This window comes from Puma concolor, chromosome B3, assembly GCF_028749965.1.
Source record: "Puma concolor isolate L17-30 chromosome B3, mPumCon1.1.hap2, whole genome shotgun sequence".
Lineage (NCBI taxonomy): Eukaryota > Metazoa > Chordata > Mammalia > Carnivora > Felidae > Puma > Puma concolor.
Genome location: NC_141672.1, coordinates 123,988,028 through 124,007,726, shown reverse-complemented (window position 1 = coordinate 124,007,726; position 19,699 = coordinate 123,988,028).

Here is a 19,699-nt window from a genome sequence, read left to right as displayed (position 1 = left end):
AGCATCCTTTCTTCATAAAAACCCTCGAGAAAGTTGGGATAGAAGGAACATACCTAAACATCATAAAAGCCATTTATGAAAAGGCCACAGCTAATATCATCCTCATTCAGAAAAACTGAGAACTTTCTCCCTGAGATCACAAACATGACAAGGATGTCCACTATCACCACTGTTGTTTAACACAGTGTTGGAAGTTCTAGCATCAACAATCAGACAACAAAATGAAACCAAAGGCATCACAATTGTCAAAGAAGAAGTCAAACTTTCACTTTTATCAGATGACATAATACTCTACATGGAAAACCTGAAAGACTCCACCAAAAGTCTCCTAGACCTGACACATGAATTCAGCAAAGTAGCAGGATACAAAATTAATGTAAAGAAATAAGTTGCATTCTTATACACTAATAATGAAGCAACAGAAAGAGAAATCAAGAAATTAATCCTGTTTACAATTGCACCAAGAACCATAAAATACCTAGAAATAAACCTAACCCAAGCTGTGAAAGATCTGTACACTGAAAACTATAGAAAACATAAAAAAAATTGAAGAAGACACACAAACCAAAAAAAAAAAAAAAAAAACGTTCCATGCTCATGGATTGGAAGAATAAATATTATTAAAATGTCATACTACCCAAAACAATCTATACATTCAATGAAATCCCAATCAAAATTGCACTGGCATTCTTCTCAAAGCTAGAACAAACAATCATAAAATTTGTATGGGACCACAAGAGACCCTGAATATCCAAAGCAATATTGAAAAAGAAAACAAAAGTGGGAGGCAACACAACCACAGACTTTAGACTCTACCACAAAGCTGTAATCATCAAGAGAGTATAGTATTGGCACAAAAAGAGACACATAGACCAATGGAATAGAATAGAAAACCCAGAATTGGACCCACAAATGTATAGCCAACTAATCTCTGATAAAGCAGGAAAGAATATCCAATGCAAAAAAAGAGACAGTTTCTTTAGCAAATGGTTCTGGGAGAACTGGACATCAACATGCAGAAAAATGAAACTAGACAACTTTCTTACACCATACACAAAAATAAACTCAAAATTGATGAAAGACCTAAGTGTGAGACAGGAAACCACCAAAACCCTAGAGGAGAAAGCAGGCAACAACCTTTTTGACCTCAGCCACAGCAATTCTTGCTCGACACATCTCAAAAGCCAAGGGAATTAAAAACAAAAATGAACTATTGGGACCTCACTAAGATAAAAGCCTTCTGCCCTACAAAGGAAAAAATCAACAAAACTAAAAGTCAACTGACGGAATGGGAAAAGATACTTGCAAATGACATATTAGACAAAGGGCTAGTATCCAAAATCTATAAAGAACTCACCAAACTCCACACCCGAAAAACAAATAGTCCAGTGAAGAAATGGGAAGAACACATTAATAGACACTTTTCTAAAGAACACATCCAGATGGCCAACAGGCACATGAAAACATGCTCAACATCACTCCTCATCAGGGAAATACAAATCAAAGCCACACTGAGATACCATCTCACACTGATCAGAGTGTCTAAAATTAACAACTTAGGAAACAACATATGCTGGTGAGGATGTGGAGAAACAGGAACCCTCTTGCACTGATGGTGGGAATGCAAACTGGTGCAGCCACTGTGGAAAACAGTGTGGAGTTTCCTCAAAAAATTAAAAATAAAATTACCTTATGACTCAGAAATAGCTGGGATTAATCTAAATTAATTAAGAATTAACTAGGAATTAATCTAAAGAATATAGGAGTGCTGATTCATAGGGGCACTTGTACTCTAATGTTTACAGCAGCACTTTCAACAATAGTCAAATTATGGAAAGAGTCTAAATGTCCATCAAATGATGAATGGATAAAGAAGATGTGGTTTATATATACAATGGGACCACTTGGCAATGAGAAAGAATGAAATCCTGCCATTTGCTGCAACATGGATGGAACTGGAAGGTATTGTTCTGAGTGAAACAAATCAGTCAGAGAAACATATCATATGTTTTCACTCATATGTGCATCTCAAGAAACTTAACAGAAGGAAGGGGAAAAATAGTTGCAAACAGAGAGAGAGGGAGGTAAACCATAAGATACTCTTAAATACAGAGAACAAAATGAGGCTTGATGGGGGGAGAGTGGAAAATGGGTGATGGGCATTGAGGAAGGCACTTGTTGGGATGAGCACTGGCTGTTTAATATAAGTGATGTACCATGGGAATCTACCCCAAAAACCAAGAGCACACTTTACACGCTGTATGTTGGCCAATTTGATAATAAATTATATTTAAAAAATATATAAAATTGGAAAAAGAAGTTCAAAAAACGTTTCTTCTTCTTCTTTGTCACAGCCATGTTAAATAACAAATACAAGGTGTGGAAAGAGTTATGATCTATAGGTCATAATTAATAATTAAAATTAATGAGAGTTTAATAAAACTTCTTAATATAAAGTTAGTATAAAAACCAGTTAAAATGTCCTCTACCACAAAAGTATTATTAGAAAGCAAAATTAAAATTTTTACTCTAACATAGTAAAGGAGAACAATTTTTCCTCTACTCATCTTAGGTTTTCAGCTGGGGATCTGTAACAAAAGACAGATTGACAAGAGAAAAGGATAGATATTGATTTAATGTTAAGTTTTAAGTGACCTCATAATGAAAAGAAGTGGCAAAAATATAACCACATTTATATGAGGTTGAACAAGGAGACAATTGTGGAAAAGTAAATAAAATATTTGGAGAGATTAAAGGAAGAAGAGGTTTATTTTATTAAGGTCTGTTCGTATAGCATTCTTTAGGCTTCTACTCCTTATCTCTGGTGAAAAGAATGTTTCTTTCTTCCTGGTACAACAGGAAGGACATGTTTCACATGAGAAAGATGTGCTTACTTTACTGATGTTTCCTGCTTTGGTGAAGAAAAGGGGAAATTAGATTTTTTAAGTGCCTTTAACTCATTATGCTAAAGTGGCTTTTTTGGGTTGGCATATTTTTAATGGCAGTAGCATTAAAAATATCAAAATACTTGGTAATTAATATAACAAAGATATGAAAAACTTCTACAGAGGGAAGGAAGTAACAACTTTGTTTTAATACCCTAGCAAAGATCTAAATATATGGAGATAGACATGCATATTGATTGGAAGACTCCATATGATAGGGAGGGCAATACAAATCTCAGTCAAAATCCAAGCAGATGTCTAGTAGTACTTCATAAATTGTTTTAAAAATTTATATCAAAATGCAAGGTCTAGAATAGCTTAAGGAACGAGTAGACAGGACTTGCTCTTTCTGCTCTCAGCAGTGATTATAAAGCTGTAATGAAGGTGATAGTTTGCCTTAAGGCTATGAATAGATACATAGACCAGGGGCATAGTATAGACAGCCAGAAAATGACCTATACATTGATACTTGATATATGACACAGGTGGCACCAATAAATCAGTGGTGTTGGTGGCATTTATTATGGAAAAAATATGGAAAAAATATGAACTATGTCTTACTTCACAGTATATAAGAAAATCAACATACAAAAGAATGTACATCTAAATGTGAAAAACAAAGCTATGAAATCTTTAGAAAGCAATTGGGAGATTAACCTCTTTTTCCCCTTTATTATATAAAAACACATCTTAATAGAGCACAAACAGAAATAAACAGGAAATAAAACTGACAAATTTGACTACACGGAAAATTAAGAACTTATGTTTAAAAAAATCAACACCACCTGGGTGCATGGGTGGCTCAGTTGGTTGTCAGAATCTTGATTTCAGCTAAGGTCATGGTCTCGTGGTAGTGAGGTCAGGCCCTGTGTTGGGCTCTGTGCTGGGCGTGGAGCCTGCTTGAGATTCTGTTTTTCCCTCTCTCTACCCCTTGCCCCCTCTAAATAAATAAATAAATAAATAAATAACACCATTAGAAGAGTGGAAACGGAAGGCACCAAGCAGGAAAGATATTTGCAGCACAGGGTTAGTATCCCAAACATGTAACAAACTTCTACATATCAATAAGAAAGAGACCAGTTGGGAAAAAATGGGCTAAACACTCAAAGACATAGTCCACACAAGAGAAGATCCAAATGACCAATAAGCACAAGAAAATGGGCTCAGGTCTTTTTGGTAAGAAAAGTAATACAAATTAAAACGATAGGGAAGTGCCTTTAATTATATGTCCGTTGGCAAAAATGTAAAAGTCTGAAAATATTAAGTGTGGGTGAGAGAGTGGAACAATTGAAACCCTTCAGTGTTCGTGAGAATGAAAATTAACACTACCACTTGGAAAGGTAGCTCGTCATCACACATCAAGATGAGGAAATATATACCCCTATGCCCAGCAGTTCCTCCACTAGGGTGTATCTCAGAGAAACTTCTACATATGTATATGGGCAAACAGGTACAAGAACCTCATAGCAGTGTTCTTGAATTAACCCCAAACCAGATACACAGTCAAGTCCCAAATATGTGGTGGAATATTATACATCAATGGAAATGAATAAAATGCAGCTAAGCACAATAACAAGGATGGATTTTGGTATTCAAGCAAATTATAAAGTAGCACTTTCATTCTTGCAATTCACATAAAGTCCCTGAAACAGGCAGAACTGGATGATGTGTATAAGAATGCATACATAGTTGGTAAAATTCTAAGTAAAGGCACAGAGAGGCATTTATCACAAAATCAGGATAATGGTGACCTGCAGCAGGAGGCAGAGAGGCGTAATTATAGGGAGCATGCAAATGACTCTTGGTGCTAACTATGAGATAAGTATGTGTGTCATGTGCACCTCCTTCTTTCTTGGGTGTATATACATATCCAGAAAAGGAAGCAGGGTTGGAAATGGTGTGAGGGCAGGAAGGTAGAAACGGTGTTCTAGATGACAGGAACAACAAAAACCAAGGGACCAGGGCAAAAGAGTACAGAGGAATTGAAAGGCAACTACTCTAAATGGATAGACCCTATTACATAGTCTTAACTTACTTTGCACTATTTCTCTTTCAAAATATTGAATCAATATTCATTACATATTCCTTCATTTCTCTTTGTAAAACATTGACACACTAAATAATGTAAAATAAATATATCACTGTTTTGCATCTGCAGATCAGAAAATGCTTATTGCTAACAGCATATAATTAGTAAATAGTACATTATTAGTGCATGACACTAATTTCTATTAGACTTAAAAGATGTTCCTTTTTTCCCAGACATTATAATAATGTTTGTTACTTATTCTTTTTTTTAATAATGTTTATTTATTTTTGAGAAAGAGAGAGAGAGCCAAAGCGGGGGAGGGACAGAGAGAGAGGGAGACACAGAATCCAAAGCAGGCTCCAGGCTGAGCTGTCAGCACAGAGCCCAACACATGGCCCGAACCCACGAACCGTGAGATCATGACCTGAGCTGAAGTCAGACACTTAGCTGACTGAGCTACCCAGATGTCCCTGTTATTTATTCTTTTTAAGATAATAATTTATATTTACTTTCCCTATTCTAGTAGTAATCTACTTATCCATTAAATACGGCCAAAAATATATTGTGTAATAAATATGTAAACTGCTAGCATGCATATTTTAGGACATCCCAACAAAAAACGAAAAGAAACCGGGCGCCTGGGTGGCGTAGTCGGTTAAGCGTCCGATTTCAGCCAGGTCACGATCTCGCGGTCCGTGAGTTCGAGCCCCGCATCAGGCTCTGGGCTGATGGCTCAGAGCCTGGAGCCTGTTTCCGATTCTGTGTCTCCCTCTCTCTCTGCCCCTCCCCCGTTCATGCTCTGTCTCTCTCTGTCCCAAAAAAAATAAACGTTGAAAAAAAAATTAAAAAAAAAAAAAACCAAAAACGAAAAGAAACAAGTTTCTTCTGAATATGCTAATTGAATACATTTTGTGATAACATCAAGTCTAAAGCAAGAAGTTTAAAGTCATTTTTAAAAATTAAATTTTGTCCAAAGTATATTTCATTGCTTTAGACATAGGAAGAAGTTGTTAAAGTAATTGATTATCTGCATATAACTAACAGAGAAGCAGCCACAGAATTTTTTGTTTCTACCATACTACTGATTTAATTCTATTTTTAATACATGGTTGTGGTGCTCATTTTTTTAATGCTTCCCCCCCCCCCCAACAACATTAAGCACAATCAAACTCCTAAGCTGAAAGTATTTCTCAATGACTTCTATAAGTCATTGCTACCATTTTTGCTGCATTGTTCTAGATAGAAAGATTGATGAATTATTGAACAAGAAAATGATCATTGGAGAACTTCTTTGTAGACCCAAGATAAGGTAGGAATGGTGTTCCATCCACAGAAGGATGTGACCCAGAATTCTAGAGCAGTTCATAAGGAATTTTCTTTAATACTTTGTTGTCAAATTCCAAATTTACAACATTTTGTTCATTTAATATTACAAGTTCCTTTTGAAACCCATTACTGGAGTAGTTTAATAAAATGCATTTTAACAGAATGTCTGTAACCTGGTTGCTGCAGGCCATCTCAGGCAGAAGGAAAAAATTGTGCAGTTGTGATTAGCTGCTAATTATTCATGTTGGGAGTTAAGACATAAAAGAAAGGTTTTCTTCATGAAACAGGGAATGACTGAATGGGGAAATGGCATGAGAAGCACTTATAAGACTACTGTCCCTTTAACATGCTATCTTCTCTGCTCCCTGAATTAGAGCAGTTCTAAAGAAGATGTGTGTTGAAGACATCCAGCTCTACCTCCTGTGCATTTAATTAAGATCAACTAATTAAAAAGACTGAGATACCAATGACAAGCCCAATGCCACATGACAAGATGACATTTTGAAGGGGAGAGTGATGGTACAGCAGATCATGGTCAAATCTAAGATGGTAAGAAAATGGAGCTAAATATTTTCCTGTTTCAACCATAATAGAAACAGTGGGAATGTACTGGGTATAAAAAGTCCTCAAACTTGGTGATTGTGTCCAGAGAATTTTTTCTAAATAACACACTTAAAGAAAATTAATGTTAAATGAAATGTTCACTCAGTGTAGGAAGCTCTCTCTTCCTCCCATTCAGGGCAGAACTGCATGTAAAGAAACAACAGTAGGACAAACATCACTTCACTTTGCCATCAGTGGGAGGGTCAGGATTTAGCATGAGGGCCTCTAAGCACTGACGGGAAAAGTGTTCACCCTATAGGTGATGTCCTGATGGTTCACACCTCAGAAGCTCTATCCCAGCATCAGCTGACAAGTCTCATGGGTCCTGACCATAGTCTAATCACACCTCTGTCAGTAAGGGTAGCTGATAAACCCCAACAAAAGTCAGGGGTTCTGCTAGCCAAGCACAGTTTCTTGGGACTATGTGAGCAGATTCACAAAGTTCAATTCCTTTGATAGTCATAGAAAAATCTTGGTCTTTTCAGTTCCCTCTATTACAGAGGAGGTCCGAATGCCTTATTGGACTCCTATGGAATACAGACAGTATTTGCAACACTAAAGAGACCTGATGGCTAACTGAACATGGTGTGTGCCAGAGCAGCTGGCCTGGCCATGGCATCTCATAATTTTGCATGAAGGAGTGGCATCTGCCTGTTTTGGGGAAACTAGGTTGCTCAAAGCAAAGATGCTGCTCAGCAGGGGCTTCAATGCACAGACTTCCCTAAATGCCTGGGTTGGTTCACTGATGCTTCAGCTAAGCTGAAATATGGTGGTGTCCACTGTGCAATGGTGGCTGTTTGGCTCCAGCACCAGTTCTGCAGAAACAAAAGTGTACCTGGTCACTCTCCAGTGGACAGGACACAAGGCTGTTCTTGTAGCTCTGGCCATACTCCCTTAATGAAGTTTGTTGTATTTTTAATGACTCTTGGGCTGTTGTCAATAGTCTAGTGTTTGGTCTGTCACTTGGAAAACTACAGGTTTCATATTAAAGACACATCTTGGGGCGCCTGGGTGGCGCAGTCGGTTAAGCGTCCGACTTCAGCCAGGTCACGATCTCGCGGTCCGTGAGTTCGAGCCCCGCGTCAGGCTCTGGGCTGATGGCTCGGAGCCCGGAGCCTGTTTCTGATTCTGTGTCTCCCTCTCTCTCTGCCCCTCCCCCGTTCATGCTCTGTCTCTCTCTGTCCCAAAAATAAATAAAAACGTTGAAAAAAAAAATTTTAAAGACACATCTCTAGGGGTGGGGGTTGAACCCTGGAAATGAATCATGGCCCCTGATCAGACTGTGTGGGTCACTCATGTTGGTGGTATGGACTCTTTTTCTGATGAGAATGATAAGAATCCAAGTTTCTGGTCAAACATCTCCACTCATATTGCCACTGTCACAGGCTGGGCACCAAGTATGCAATAGTTTTATGTATGTACTGTATGCTGAACTTGGGACTCCTGCCAAGAGTTGGTCCTTTGGTCTTAAGTTCCAAGTGGCCACCTTGCCAGGGTGTTGTCAACTCCAAATGGGCTGACTTTGTTGCATTTATGACCCTTCCTCCAAGTTATCAGTGCATCTTCACTGTTGACAGCCTTTGAAATTATGGCACTGATTCTAAGCTGGGGGCAATTTTGTCCTTTGGGGGAACATTGGGCATTGTCTGGAGCTATTTTTGGTTGCTACAACTTGGTGATATGTACAACTGGCATCTAGTGAGTATACACAAGTATGGTGACAAACACCCCACAACACAAAGACAGTGCTCACCCCAGCCCCACACTAACAAATAATTATCTAGCCCAAAGTGTAAGTGTAATGAGACTGACAAACTCTAGTTAAGTGTGGTTCACATTTAATTAGCCAATCCCAGTTATCCCATCATGGCCCTTGAAACTAAGCTGTATCACGCTTTCAGCTTCTGGACCTTTTCTAGTCTGACAGTGGTACACCTTTTGTCACAAAGGCCACCCAGAAGTGGGTCAATGTTCAAAGTGATTAACAGACATTTCACACACACACCTGGTATTGAGGAACACTGAAATGGCTTCTTAAAATATTGACTCAGAAGGATACCTGACTCTAGCTCCGTCACCTCCTCCAGGTCTCCACACTTTTGTAAGGCAGTGTGGCTGGATGCAGCTATTCCCAGAAAGGGATTGTTTCCTTTCTGTTGTTTCCTTGCTAATAATCAGAACAAACAAGTAGAGCTTACACATTACTTGAAGTTATATGGAGATATTTTGAAATGAGAAGATTTTCTGATTGTTTATAACAAGAGGTCTGGTCAAGTAGGGTGTGATTGGAGAAAAGATAAAATAGGAACTGAGAGGGGACACAGCAATGTTAGGGTGGTGTAAGAAGAGCAAGGACTCTGGCACATGAGGAGAGAATATCTTAAACCTTAGGAAGTACAAGAGGTGTCATGGTGGCAGTTAATGCTCTCATTGTGCCCTAGATTCAGCAACAATGTCTGAGTTAGATAGCAGCTGCAGCTGACAATCTCACTCACTGCTGGGTTTGTTGTCTCATCCATGTACTATGAAAACAAAACTCTTGTGGACATGGCAGATCCTGATTCTTTTGTGCCTGATGCATACAGACCCACAGACATAATGGCCCTGCTTTGATCTGACTAATACAAATGTATATACTTCTCTGGATGTCCAAGTGGCCTTAGGATATGCCATGTGTGGTGATCTACTCAGTGATACTGCCCATGCAACTTAACCTAATCAATGTAAAACCCTCCGGTTTATATGTTTGTATGTGGGCCATGGAATGTTGCTTCATTGGAAGTGGGGCTTTTTGTGACCTATATAGTGCTTCTGTAATTATTCACAATGACACCAAAGATCAGAAAGTCAGTCTAAACTTCTTTGGGTGGGTTGTAATGGATAATAGTTCAACTTTACACTACATCCTGGCTATCCCCAAAGGACTATGTCTCTACGACTTATTTAAAACTAACTGAATCTGGAACTTTGGGGTAGGGGTCATGATTGAAATTGGCCTCATCCTGTTACTTGGAGGCTGTTGATAGTAGCCTTAATTAAATACTGTAAGAGACAAATCAAATGGCTTTTGCTTAAGAAAGACCATTTTGGGACAAGGGGCAGAATGTAGAGCACTTTTAGGTTTCCATTTTCCCCACTTCCCTCTAGATACCTAAGGCATAAATCCTTATAAGGGAATTTATATCTCAAGTTCAGAAAAGCTTCTAAGAGCCCAAGAAATAAAGTCATAGGCATATCCCATAATGATTTGGGAAACAAGCTCTGTGAGAATCATTCTCAAATCATAGTGCCCAAGTCTTCGGTTTAAGCAGCTGGACAGAACTTGCATCAGAATTATTGTGGGAAATGTTTTCATTTTTGAAAATTTTGTGTTTGGAGGACAATGGAGCCATTTGAGGATGACTTTGATAAATATATGGGTTTATATTGACATTAACTGAATTAAACTCAATCCAAACCTCCAACCCAGTGTTGGAATGTGGCAGGAAGGGGAATTAGAGGAGAAAGAGGGAAATCAGGAAAGGAAATCCAGTTATCATGTAACAAGGGTGTCAGGCTATAGTTTGGAGATGGAGGCTATAAAGATTCTGTAGGTTTGGGTATGGTTTTAGCATTTCAAAAGTTTATTTTGTTATTTTATTTTCGTCTCCTTGATTCACTCTAAGACTTAGGTTTACGTAGTTCAAATAAAATGTGCTTGTTTTTAGAAAAGAAGGAAAGAAGACTGGGGAGATTATACCCCAACTGGGCTCCAGTGTTTAAAGAAGGAACCAGCCCCAGGAATAGAGTGGATAGTGGAAGGTATAGAGGAAAGAAACTCAAGTAAAATTGTGCCCTACAGTGAGAGAGAAAAGGTGGTTGGAGACTAATCTTGGCCAGAGAAGTCTTCCTGGAGAAGTTTGTTGGAACGCTGGTGGAATTTTCCAGCATAAAGTAGAGCAGCAGGTCTCCCCATGTATACAAATGCCAGTAAATTCCCATTAGGTCAACTAGTGAAGGCTCATGAAATCTTCTTTCAGATATCTACAAAGAAGTTATTTGCTCTTTCCCCTGAAGAGCAGGTCTTTCCCAAGTCTCTTAGGGACTTCATCAGCTTTAATGCAAGCATTAATTTATCTCACATTGTTAACTGGGCTTATGGCTGGCCCCTGGGATATCAATTAGCTGGATTTTATAGGTAGAAAACAACAGGACTGTTAAGATTGTAGCCTCATGGTTTACCAAACACATCTCATATTTTAATTGGAATCTACAATGCTCATTGTTTCATGAATGCTGTTAGTGGAGCTAAACCCATCATGTTGTCCAAACCACACATGAGGCTTTGCAATGTCCATTACTCCAACTCAAGCATCGATGCATTCTGCAAGTGATGTTTAGCAAATTTCATTTAATAAATATCAATGCAAAACATTATTGATTTGGTTTAATATAGAGATGTAACCTCCAGTGTACTTGAAGAATTAAATGTGCATCCATTATTAGTTCCTAATGTTGAGCTAAGAGAAGGAAGAAAAGGCAGTTTTACTAACAAATCCATATTAACTATTAACTAGGGGACAAAAATAGTTTAATTCACATAAAAAATATCATGATATTATGTCTCCTTAATAAAATATTTGTATATTGTATTTGTTAATTACATCTAAGGGGTTTTTTTAATTGATTGAGAAAAATGTTAAATGTTAAGTGATTTTTAGAGGTTTCTTAGAATGAGTTTTTAACATTTTCATGAAAAGGAAGTCTATAATAAATGTGTGAAGCTATTTATAGGGACTTTTTGGAGCTAAGTAAGATCTTAAATCACAGAATAATTTTCAAGTGGAAAGTTGGCTTTGGCCATATGAAGGATGTGAATTCACTGAATTAAATCAGTAGAATGTCCCAAAGGGTCAATGACTAGCTGGAGTCTCACTCTCTTAGAGGATAAGAATTTTGTCTAAGAGGTTTGGTGATTTAATAAATATTTCTGAGACTCGGCAGTAATTAATTTTATTGAGTTTTTTTTTCAAATCCCATGCAACCCTCCATAGTTAATTTTGATGATTTAACCAGATCTAGAATTTAAATCATATCTTTGTTGTGAGAAACTTGAGTATAAATCAACAAATGTTTCTCAGGTTTCCATAAGCTAAATGTTATTAGTAGGAAGAGCCCTGAGGCACTAGGTCATGGAGAGAGATATAGAAACTCCAAACATCTCTATTATTCTTATTCTTATTCTTATTATTTTATTTTCATTAAAAAAATTTTATCTGTAGTCTGTGATTATCCAGCACAGGACTTTGCACAGGTGAAATCCAGGAACCATCTTTTATTTGATTGATTTGAATGAATCACCTGAGTAATCTTGTAAAAGTAATTTGCCTTCTTTGGATCTATTTCTGCACATGATAAATGATTTTTTTAATTTCCTTGTGAAAATAAGTTGGAAATAGTATAAAAATATCTGAGTTGAAATCCTGGGTGTGTCATTCACCTACCTGCTCTTGGGCAAATTACTTAATCTCCAAATCCCAATTTCTTCTTCTCTGAAATGAAGTCAACAATACTTTCCTTCACATTGTTGGAATAATCAAAAGAACCGTATGACCCCAAAGTGCCTACAAGCTGTTTGGCATGTAGTGTAAACTTCACAGGCACTTGTTGACTCCTTTTCAGTCACAGTATTCTGTAATCCAATTCCTCTTAGAAACTTGAACTCAGAGAGAAACAAATGGATTGTTTGGATTATTATCCTTTTCCCTTCTGTAAGAACTACATGACATGTTTAAACTGCTGATTTACTTACTTTTAGATGAAGACACAGAAATATATTTTCTCATTTGGAAGATGGAATGGAGAATGACAATTTCATTTCCCTTTCCTTTCTGAAAACTCATTTATCCTTTAAACTGTTACAAATTTCCAATTTGCCAATGATTGCTTTTGTGAAGAACATGGGAGATGTGTGGTTCCTTGTAAAATGTAATGCCATGGCTTTTAATGGCTGTTTCCATTTCCATAGGTCTTAATGCTTTTAATACAGTCTTATTATACCCACTCTCCAGTGTTCTTTTTATAACTGTGCTATGAAGTGGGATAGGTTTATGCATATTTTTTTATGAAAAGAAAATCTTAAAGTATAGGGAGGGGTAACCCTTGGACAGAAAGAGAATAATCTATATCTTCCAATGTTCCTATGAATTTACCACTAGATGAAAAAGGGAAAAATCATTTGAACTTTTATAATAATTAGTTTTCTTGGGGGTTCCTGGGTGGCTCAGTTGGCTGGGCGTCTGACTTCAGCTCAGGTCAATATCTCATGGTTCATGGGTTCAAACCCCGCATTGCTTCAGATTCTGTATCTCCCTCTCTCTCTGCCCCTTTCCCACTTGCACTCTGTCTCTGTCTCTCTCTCAAAAGTAAACATTAAAAAAATTTATAGTAATTGGTTTTCTCAATATCATCATTCAAATGCTTAGTATTAGGTGGTCTGTTCAGCTAACTGGATCTTGTTTTTCTTATCTATCTATATGTATATCTGTGTCTATATCTATCTACATCTGTCTATGTCATCTATATCATTTATATCTATATAATATATCTATATATCTAAGTCCATGTTGATATGGCCTAAAAGATATTATTGTGCATAATTAATTAAATAGTTACCTTCCAAAATAGCAAAGCTCAGGTAGATGGGGTAAGAATAGGATTAGATTCATTGTTGAGGTGCAACAGTGTACCCTGAGGAAAAAGATCACATTTAGGGTTTCATCCTTCTGACCTCATTTAACATTAACTATCTCCTTAAATGAGCTAACTTACAGTTACAAGCCACATTGATAGTTAAGGCTTCAACATATAAATTTTTTTAGGGGGTGCAGTTTAGTCCATAACACCATCAGTGTCCTAAGAGCTCTGATAAGAGAGAGATTCTTACTTGATGAGGAAAGAACTCTCTGAGAGTCTATCATGTAGAAACAGAGCTTGGCTTTGTCTTACAAGAAGAGGAAGAGACATCAGGAATGTGCACATACAGAAAAGTCTATGAGAACAAGTGAGAAGATGTCCATCTGGAAGCCAAGGAGAGGCGTCTTACCAGAAATCAACTCTGATGGCACCTTGATCTTGGATTTGCAGCCTTCAGAACTATAAAAAAGTGAATTTCTCTTGTTTCAGCCAAATTAAAAAAAAACTATTGCATTTATCTCTACTTTTACTTACTGTAGGTAGTACATAATATCCTAACCTCTTAGAAACTCAGCTTTCTCATTTGCAAAATAGGAATAATAATGCCAAAGGGATTAAAGGAGCTATGTGCAAAGTGTCTAACAAAATTTGAGCATATCATTGATGTTTAACCAATTCTAATTTTCTAAATGTTAAAGTGTGGCACATTTATAATCAAGTGTGAAAACACAAATAAAGTGTTAGATAAATTATTACAAAACAAGCCACTAAGGTTAAGAAAAAGAATGTTGGCTGCATACCAGATACCTCACTTGGGCCTTCTCAGAGGCATTAGCCTTTTACTTTTCCTCCAAAGATAACCGCTATCCTAAATTCTTGCACTACAGTTAAATTTTTTTTTCTATTTTTCAACTTCACAGAATGGGAATATACAGTATATATTATATTGTGGCTTTCTTCTTTTACTCAATAATATTATACTTGTAATATTCACCCATGTTGTATGCCACTACATTTCATTCATTGTTGTTGCTGTACGATATTCTCCTATATGTATACACCACCATTTATTGATCCAATCTCATGTTGAAGGACTTATGGGTTGTTTATGGTTTGGAACTCTCATGAGCACGCTGCTATAGATATTCCCATATACTTGACTGTTCCTGCACGTAGCAATATTCTTGTTGGGCATATATATAGGACTAGCATTGCTTGGTCATAGGATGTACACATTTTCAAATGAAGCAGGTTATAAACCAAACTACTTTCCCAAGTAGTTGTATAAAACACATTTTTACCTAGTAGCACAAGAAAATCCACTGTACCATCTCCTAAACAATACTTGCTACTTCAGTCTTGTGTGGTATCACATGGTAGTTTTAATTTGCATTTCCTGATGACTAATAAAGGCGAGCACTCTTTCACATGTTATCAATCCTCAGTGTTATGGACTGAATGTTTATGTTCCCTTAAAATTCATCTGTTGAACGACAGGGATGTCTACTCTCACCGCTGTTGTTTAACATAGTGTTGGAAGCGCTAGCATCAGCAATCAGACAACAAAAGGAAATCAAAGGCATCAAAATTGGCAAAGATGAAGTCAAGCTTTCACTTTTTGCAGATGACATGATATTATACATGGAAAATCCGATAGACTCCACCAAAAGTCTGCTACATGAATTTAGCAAAGTTGCAGGATACAAAATCAATGTACAGAAATCAGTTGCATTCTTATACACTAATAATGAAGCAACAAAAAGACAAATAAAGAAACTGATCCCATTCACAACTGCACCAAAAGCATAAAATACCTAGGGATAAATCTAACCAAAGATGTAAAAAATTCGAATGCTGAAAACTATAGAAAGCTTATGAAGGAAATTGAAGAAGATATAAAGAAATGGAAAAACATTCTGTGCTCATGGATTGGAAGAATAAATATTGGCAAAATGTCAATACTACCCAAAGCTATCTACACATTCAATGCAATCCCAATCAAAATTGCACCAGCATTCTTCTCGAAGCTAGAACAAACAATCCTAAAATTCATATGGAACCACAAAAGGCCCCGAATAGCCAAAGTAATTTTGAAGAAGACCAAAGCAGGAGGCATCACAATCCCAGACTTTAGCCTCTACGACAAAGCTGTCATCATCAAGACAGCATGGTATTGGCACAAAAACAGACACATAGACCAATGGAATAGAACAGAAACCCCAGAACTAGACCCACAAAAGTATGGCCAACTCATCTTTGACAAAGCAGGAAAGAACATCCAATGGAAAAAAGACAGTCTCTTTAACAAATAGTGCTGGGAGAAGTGGACAGCAACATGCAGAAGGATGAAACTAGACCACTTTCCTACCCCATTCACAAAAATAAACTCAAAATGGATAAAGGACCTGAATGTGAGACAGGAAACCATCAAAACCCTAGAGAAGAAAGCGGGAAAAGACCTCTCTGACCTCAGCCATAGCAATTTCTTACTTGACACATCCCCAATGGCAAGGGAATTAAAAGCAAAAATGAACTACTGGGGCGTCATGAAGATAAAAAGCCTCTGCACAGCAAAGGAAACAATCAAAAAAACTAAAAGGCAACCAACGGAATGGAAAAAGATATTTGCAAATGACATATCGGACAAAAGGCTAGTATCCAAAATCTATAAAGAGCTCACCAAACTCCACACCTGAAAAACAAATAACCCAGTGAAGAAATGGGCAGAAAACATGAAAAGACACTTCTCTAAAGAAGACATCCAGATGGCCAACAGGCACATGAAAAGATGCTCAACGTCGCTCCTCATCAGGGAAACACAAATCAAAACCACATGAGATACTACCTCGTGCCAGTCAGTGGCTAAAATGAAGAAATCAGGAGACTATAGATCCTGGAGGGGATGTGGAGAAACGGGAACCCTCTTGCACTGTTGGTGGGAATGCAAATTGGTACAGCCACTCTGGAAAACCGTGTGGAGGTTCCTCAAAAAATTAAAAATAGACCTACCCTATGACTCAGCAGTAGCACTGCTGGGAATTTACCCAAGGGATACAGGAGTACTGATGCATAGGGGCACTTGTACCCCAATGTTTATAGCAGCACTCTCAACAATAGCCAAATTATGGAAAGAGCCTAAATGTCCATCAACTGATGAATGGATAAAGAAATTGTGGTTTATATACACAATGGAGTACTACATGGCAATGAGAAAGAATGAAATATGGCCTTTTGTAGCAACGTAGATGGAACTGGAGAGTGTTATGCTGAGTGAAATAAGCCATACAGAGAAAGACAGATACCATATGTTTTCACACTTATGTGGATCCTGAGAAACTTAACAGAAACCCATGGGGGAAGGGAAGGGAAAAAAAAAAAGAGGTTAGAGTGGGAGAGAGCCAAAGCATAAGAGACTCTTAAAAACTGAGAACAAACTGAGGGTTGATGGGGGTTGGGAGGGAGGGGAGGGTGGGTGATGGGTATTGAGGAGGGCACCTTTTGCGATGAGCACTGGGTGTTGTATGGAAACCAATTTGAAAATAAATTTCATATATTGAAAAAAAAATAAAATTATCTGACAAAAAAAATTCATCTGTTGAAACCTCAAACCCTAATATAGATGAGATCATAAGAGTAGGGCCCCTATGATTGTGATCTCTCACTCTGTCTCTTTCTGTCTCTGTCTGTCTCTGTTAAATGAAGACACAATGAGAAGGCAGCTTTCTGAAAGTGAGAAAGAGAGCTCTCAGCAGAAACTGCATTAGCTGGCACCTTGATCTTGGACTTAGCAGCCTTCAGAACTGTAAGAAATGTGATTTTTAAACCACCCAGTCTATGGTATTTTGGTATAGCTGCCTGAGCAACTAACATTCTTGCATATCCTCTTATAAAGTGCCTAAGCTTTTTGCTAATTTTTCTATTAGGTTTTTCTTAATGATTTGTAAACATTCTTTGTATGTACTAGATACAAGCCTTTTTTTGTTTGCTTGCTTATATGTTTTACTAATATAGTTTTCAGTTTCCTGTCTTGCCTTTTAAACAATTTTAGTAGTATCTCTTGTTAAACTGAATATCATATTTTAATAGAGTCCAAGTTATCAATGTTTTCCTTTATGATTAGTACTTTTTGTGGTTTAAAATGGCATTTGATACCCCAGTGTTGTAAAGATGTTATCCATACTGTCTTTACATGCGATATTGTTTGGGTTTTAGCTCTATAATCCACACAGTATTTTTGTGAATGATGTAATTTAGGGTATATTAATTTGTTAGGACAGCCATAACAATGCCACCGACTGGGTGACTTAAACAATAGAAATATATTTTCTCATAATTCTAGAAACTAGAAATCTGAGATCAAGGTCCTGGAAAGATTGGTTTCTTCTGAGGCTTCTCTTCTTGGACTATAGATGTCCATTCCCTCCCTGTCTTCCCATGGTCTTCCCTCTGTGTGTACTTGTGTCTTTATTTTCTTTTTTTGCAAGGACTCCGGTCATATTGGATTTGGGCAGACCCTACAGTCATCACTTTAACTTAATTACCTCTTTAAAGACCCCGTATCTCTAAATAGAGTCACATTCCAAGATAGTAGGATTTTTTCCATCATATGAATTTGGGGGGACACAATTCAACTCATAACTTAGGGTCAGATTTTTCTTTTCGTATGGATATATAATTGACCTAGTACATTTATTGAAAATAATGTTTTTCTTTATTATTTTGGTACCAAATTAATTAGAAATCAAGTATCCATATACATGTGAGTTTATTTCTCAATTTTCTCTTCTGTGAATCTTCTTCATGACTATGTCAACAATACCATTTTACTGTAGGTTAATTATAACTCAATATTTGTGAGACAAAATCTTTCAAATTATCCTTCTTTAACAATATCTTGGCTGATCTTGTTCTTTTTAATTTCCATATAAAATGGAATTTTGTCAATACCTACAAACAAACAAACAAAAAAACCACCCAAATAAAAACCATGTTGTTATTTGATTAGGATGGAATTGTATAGATCAATGTAGGAAGAATCTATATCCTTAGACTTTTGAGTCTTCCAGTCTACTAACTTGGCATGTGTGTCCATTATTTAGACATTTTCTAATTTATTTTAATAATATTTCATACTTTCAGTATAGAGATATTGCATATCTTCGTTAGACTTATTCCTAGGTTTTAACATTTTTATCATTGTAAATTGTATCATATTGTATAATTTTGCTTTTTAGTGTTAGGTTGGTAGTACACAGAATTTTAGTTAATTTTTTTTTTTTTTGGTCGACCTTAGATCAGGAAGATTGTTGAATTCACGTATTAATCAACAACTTGTCAGTAAATTTCTTTGGATTTTCTACAAATATAATTATAACCTGAAAATGAGGTGACTGTTTTATCTCATATTTTCTAACCATTTTAATTTTTATTTCTTTCCCTTGACCTGTTGAATCAGCAAAACTCCTAATACACTGTTGAATGGCAGTGGGCAGAAGAGGCATTTCCTGTCTCATTCTCAATCTTAAATGAAATAAATTGAGTAGTGCTATTCAACAGATTAAGGGAATTCTCTTCTATTCCTAGTTGGCTAAGAGGGTTTATAATAATGGGTGTTAGATTTTATCATATTTTTTCTGCATCTATTGATATAACCATATAGTTTTACTTTCTAAAAAATTTTTTTAATGTTTATTTATTTTTCAGACAATGCAAGAGACAGAGTGCAAGCAGCGGAGGGGCAGACAGATGGAGACACAGAATCCAAAGCAGGCTTCAGGCTCTGAGCTGTCAGCCCAGAGCCCGATGCGGGACTCAAACTCACGAACTGTGAGTTCATGAACTGAGCCAAAGTTGGACGCTTAACCGATTGAGCCACTCAGGTGCCCCCATAATTTTTCTTTCAAAATGGTAAATTAGTATGATTGATTTTTATTATTTTTATTTTTTTCTCTTTCAACCTGAATTTACCTTTGTTTTTTTTATTTTATTTTATTTATTTTTTTTTAATTTTTTTTTTTCAACGTTTTTATTTATTTTTGGGACAGAGAGAGACACAGCATGAACAGGGGAGGGGCAGAGAGAGAGGGAGACACAGAATCGGAAACAGGCTCCAGGCTCCGAG